The following is a 6,000-nucleotide window of genomic DNA, read 5'->3' as shown; positions in this document are numbered from 1 at the left end:
GCGTGAATTGATCTTTTAGAATAGAGATAAAGGAATTATGAAGTCATAATCCAATGCAATTAAAGCTTACAACTCCTATGAGTTGAGAATACACATATCGGTTTTGGTTGATCAATTTCTTATTTACAAGAATAAGAGTTGCTAAGTCTTTAGTTTTGAAGAACCAAAAACTTTGACCAAGTTGGGTTCTTCAAGGATTTAAGCTCTCAAAATATCTTTTTTAATATACTTGATTTTTTGGGCATCCACAAGGTAATTCCCATTATGCAATTTTCAACTTTTGTCTTGAATTTTTTACCAATCCAATCCAAGGATGAACTTGGAGTAATTAAGGCAGTATCATGCCTAAATAGGAAATTGCTAGATCCACAAGCCGTAGTACATAATGCTCAAAATATTTCTGGCCCATAAATTTATTTTAAAAATCTATAAAAGAATAAATTCCTAATTTAATCCACTAATCACAATGTTGAATAACTTAAAAATTCTTCTTTACAATATTTCATATCATCATAATGATGGAGCATAATTAAAATTTAATATTATGATACTAAAATGGAGAATAGTTTAGTAGTTGTCTATGGACCCAATCATAGTTATCACCATTCGTGCTAACTTTGAGTATGTAGACTTAGATCACCAGGCATTCCCTAGGTCTACCTCACATGCAAAGCATCTGATATCATCCCACAAGGATCAACCTACAGGTTCTTAATAGAAATAATTATGGTCTATAGTAGCAATCTAACATCAAACTTAAAACAAATGCATTTTTTGAATCATCTAAGATTGAGGTAGGCTAGCACCACAATTGGTTCAAATGAGAGTGAGAAGTGAGGGGGAGCTAAGCATCAATCCCTCTACTTGTATGGCATAGTCTCACATTGACCCCCTAAAATAATGTTTATCGAGGCTCATAGGAAGGTCTCACTTATCGGTCTTTATTCTAAATTTGGGAAAACCCACCTGGCTAATCAAGTCTACTTGATCGTAGGATGATTTTGTTGCGAAATTGTCCACCCGCTTCCCATGATATCGAGGCATATTTTAGTTGTTTTAAACATGCATGTGACAATGTTGTGATAACATATACAAACAACTTCATAAAATAGTTTTTGCAAAGGGTTCATTTACATGTCCTTAAGTTATGGATACTAAGCAATTTATTTTATAACAAAGATTCTAAAAAAAATATTATCATATATGCAATTACTTCAAAAGTGAACTAACCAAAAATTGTGTTGCCACACTTGTCATGTTTATCCTAGGCCTTCCATTATAAATTCTAACCCTATTTTTGTCAAGGGGAGAACTAAGAGGTGAGAGAAAGAAGAGCAAAGGAGAGAGAAAGAAGTGACAAGGAGAGAGAAAGACCAGAAAGTTAGGAAAGAAGAGAGAGAAGCCAAGAAGTTGTGAATAAAAAGGTGAGATAAGAGGTAGTAAATGTATTAAAATTCAAAAGATGTGAAAATTTACATATCTCTCTCTTTTATACTTATGTGAATGTCACAATGTATTATTAACAATTCCACACTAAACATATCTTCTTCCCATCTTCTTATAATCCATCTCATCCCAAAGGTTTGTGCCCACAAAAACAAATTTACAAGAGAACTTGGAAATGATGGATGAAATAGAGTACTACTTTGTCTCCAGCTATATAAAATATGGAAATGAATGAAACATTAAAGATATATGGATTGAAACGAAGACATAAGGATAATCCTTAGTTGTATACATAATCTTGATGTTTTCAAAAGAGTTTGGAGCCTTTAAGCCTTCAAGAAATCATCTCAAAATTGAAAGGATAGCTTGCTATAAAAAGTTGACCCTACTAAATAAAATGTGCCATAACTTTTGGTAGAAGTATCCACATGAAACATACCACATGTCAAAACATAGATTTGAAGAGTACTTTGACATTATGGAGGTGGTGTTTTTTTTTTTAATTTGGTAGAATAAAAACTATTCTAAAATAGACTGCTATCAATATCATATCTACACCGTTGTCGTAGAGTTCACGTAAGGGCTGCAGAACACGGGGTTCAAGGTACAGCAAGAAAAGAGGCTAACAAGAAGAACTTGAATATTGGATGTCAAAGTTCACTCTATTCCTTGTCATAATCGTAGAGTTACAACAAAGAAACTGATCAAACCCATGTTCATGATATGCTGTCATGAACAGTTTTGGTATTTCAACAATTGATCCTCTCTTTGGTAACCATAGATCCTTATATTTTATTTCAATTTCCACTCTTCCTTAGGTTTTAAAACAGTTTAGAGTGATCTGTAAGCAATCAGGACAGATTGGTTCTCCTTCTTCAAGCTCTGATTCATCTTCATCAACAACTGAAGTTGACAAGCTCCAGCTTCAAGCTATTTCCCATGCTGTCAGCACCAAGTACACGTTATCTCCCAAGTCACTGAACCGTTGTAGGATCTCTTGCTGTCTGAACTGTCTTGACCATATGAAGATATGAGCAGAAAACTCAAATTCAGGCCATTCCTTCATAAAAACTTGTAGAGTTCTTAATTGGCATAACACCACTCCAGATTCAGCCCTCTGCATATTCAGCAATGCTCCATGAAGGCCTGTAGTGTTCTGCATATGTAGATAGAAGGTAGGCTGTACAACAATGGCTCTGACAGAGAGAATGCAACTAGCGGCAGCAAATGCAGAGCACTTCCATCGCAAGAAAGGGAGCTCTGTTGAATTTGCTTATCTATTTCAATATCATATATCTGATTCAAGCCCACAATGTAGACATTCATGCACAGTGCTGGAATGAGAGCATGGCATAGTCCGATTACAAAATGTGTAGACAAGTCTGCAAAACTCTGTACAGCTTTAAGAGAAATTGATATAATCCCCACAGTCGTTCCAAGTTCAGTGTGAGGCCTTGTGAAACGATTGAATGCATTTGTCCAGGTTGCAATATCCATAAAAGCATTGCTGGCATGATCTGGAACAGTTCCAACTGATGGACCTTCTTCATCATTCACTGGCCTTGCAGTAGCAAAGCAAGTAAACCTTGAAATTTTCTCGTGGCATCCAATGCCTTCACATATGTTTCGGTGTGCATAGAGATGACGGTTACTAGAGGTTCCATATGAGATGCGCTGTTGAAGAGACTTGTATTGTCAAGTTGACTGAAACTGCGATCCTGCACTGCGCCAACCTTCAAAAAGGAATGCAATTGAATTCGCATCAATGATAGTCTCTGCAACGGTGTTTCTGTCTTCTTCAAGACATCAAATCCAACTCTTTCTGCCTCACAAAGGAAACAAATACTCGTCAGTTGTCAGGCTGGAACAAACTTTGGTTCATCCTCAGAAACGTGAATGCGCACATGGATTCAAACGCAGCTCCATGCCGATCACATGTACCGCCAAGCAGCTGAGGTGTAAGGCAGAGCAGTGCTAGCTTGCAAGCCAGCTGTATAACTGCTACCGTAGAGAGGATCTCTTTGATAAGCTAGGCTCTGATAAGCATCATTATGAAGTGTTCGTGGCATCAGTAGGCTACGCTCTGTGTAAGGATCCTCCACATATCTCGTTCTTGCCAATTCAGCTGTGAGCCCTGCCCTCATTGAGTAGTCCAGAGGTTCCAAACTCTGAGCTGCTCCCTGCAACTGCCTGGACTGTAGCAGCTGCCGTTGATATGCATCATGTTCTAAAAGATCCACACGACTGGACACAACCGGACGATAGTCCAAAGATGGAAGAAGCCGTTCCCTCGGGTATGGCAACGAATAGTCCCTGTCATAATTTGGTTGACGGACAGGCACAGGGACCTCAATGCCTGATACTTCTGTTCCAGGCTGGCGAGATCATGATGTGATGAGAAAAGCTGTTCAACAAAGGCCTTGTCTTTTGCAGAAAGGGAATGGAATCCTGCATCAGCAGCAGAGATCGCGAAGAGGCAGAGGAAGGCGAGTTGCAGAAATATTCTAGCCGCCTAGAAAATATCATTCAGTCCCGAATTAGAGGAAGTTCGAATATCCTTTTTACCTCAGTGCCTGTGGCTACTTCCTTCCTCTCGATTCCAAGAACTCTCCTTCTCCCCTTCAATCCAATTCAGGCGCAGCCCGCCACTTTACCTTTTTCAAAAATATACCTCTCTCTCTTTTCTTAGCTTTTTCTTTCCTTAGAACTCCCCCAATTAGCATTACTCCCCCTTCCTTTTCGTCATTTTGCGTCTGAATATGGTCTACTAGTTGGAGGACAGCAGTCCGCTGCGAGTAAGGAGATCAATACTCCCAACATTGTGCCTTCTAATCATTTTCTGCTCATAAACTTGGTTTCATAATTGCAGGTTCACATCTTTGCTGGCCCTCTTCCCGCCAAGACACAGCATCATCATCCACTTAATCTCGTAATAAGGGCATTCATTTTGGTTCATGTTCTGCATAAAGCCTCTGTTCATCTCCTTGCTTCTGACGTAGTGATTTTCCACAACATCTGATGTCTGACATCTCTTTGCAATCAGCATTTCAGTCCTATTGACGGAATTCATCCTCCTCAAAACCTGTTCAGCCATTGTGACGGCCTCTGTCAGATTATATTTGCCTCTGATAGTTTATATACTATCAATCTCTCATGAGGATTTCAGTGAGAAAGGAGCAATGGTGAATGAGCCTGTAAGCAGGCTAGAGGGCAGTGCCTTGACTGTTATTCAAAGCAGCAGGACAAAGATCCTCTGGCATCAGTTTTTCATATTTTTCTAATACACGCACATCATGCATCCAAACAAAATCATGCGCATGCACTAAGGGAATATATACATTGGATGCGGATTATTAAAATGCATCACACAAACAATGAATCACACGCGGAGATTAACACAAATGCACAACAAAAGAAATGGAGGTGTATACGACTCGGATGCGCAGCATCACGACACCGTAAATTGGCTCCATTGTAATTATGCTTCAATCACCTACCAATGCATCATGTAGATAAGGAAACTCATCCCTATACTCCTCAAGAAGAGCTTTCAAAGTTGGATGATCTGCTGAATTTTTGGATTGGTCTTCAACCTCTTTATTCAAGTGTAAGACAAAAATATGTGAACGCCTCTTATACTCCTTCTTGTGTTGTGTTGAATGGCAATAAGCTGAAAATCAAATTTACTAGAGATTCCCTACAAATGGATAGGCTATCCATAAAAGATAAAATCCATATAAAGCTATGAGAAATTCACAATAATCTTTCCTAAGGTCATCAGTCAATCACATCAGAGTACAACATCTATGGGCCCCATTTCCAAGGTAATCAAGTTTACTTTTTCTTCATAGTTTTTGCCAACTATAAAGAAACCTATGGGCATATTGAGTGTTGATTTCTTCTTCACCATTTTCTATTTGAACTCTTATGGGTTGCTATGAATCAGTGGTTGGGAAGACAATTCAATCTATCTACATCTAATTTATTCACAAAACGGTGTGTATTGTCACTATCTATTAGGCTAAAAACATCCTTTCCGTGAATATTACCTTTCATATGAAGTGTATTAGGTCTCTTATAACATTTCCAAGCATCCAAGAAAATGTAACAATTAGTGACAACATGTGGCTCATTAAGAATTCTTCCCAGATTAAAAGGAACACTACCACTTGAGTCAAAAGGAAAAGTGTCAGTAGGATCATAAAACTAGTGTTGCCCAACTTTCTCTTCAACATCCTCATTTTCGGTGGTAGTCACAAACGCATTGGCCTCATTATTACCATCCTTTGAGTCTTCAAAGACTAACATAATATGGACCTTGGCTTTTGCATTCGTGTATATATACTTTATTGCATGATCAACTGTATATTTCTCCCCACATTTGAAACATAAGCCTTTTTCTTTCATTTCTTTCTAGAGGTCCATAGGAATAGACTTTTGATTAACACTAAAGTAGATCTAAGATTGTTATCACCTTGTTTAAAATCCACTAGTCTTGGACTATTTTCTATCCTAAAATGCCTTGAAATCTTGAAGCATTGAATTATGGATAAG

The sequence above is a fragment of the Lygodium microphyllum genome, chromosome 23, assembly GCF_053477565.2.
Source record: "Lygodium microphyllum isolate KBCC chromosome 23, Lygodium_microphyllum_v1.1.10, whole genome shotgun sequence".
NCBI lineage: Eukaryota > Viridiplantae > Streptophyta > Polypodiopsida > Schizaeales > Lygodiaceae > Lygodium > Lygodium microphyllum.
This window is presented reverse-complemented; position numbering follows the sequence as displayed.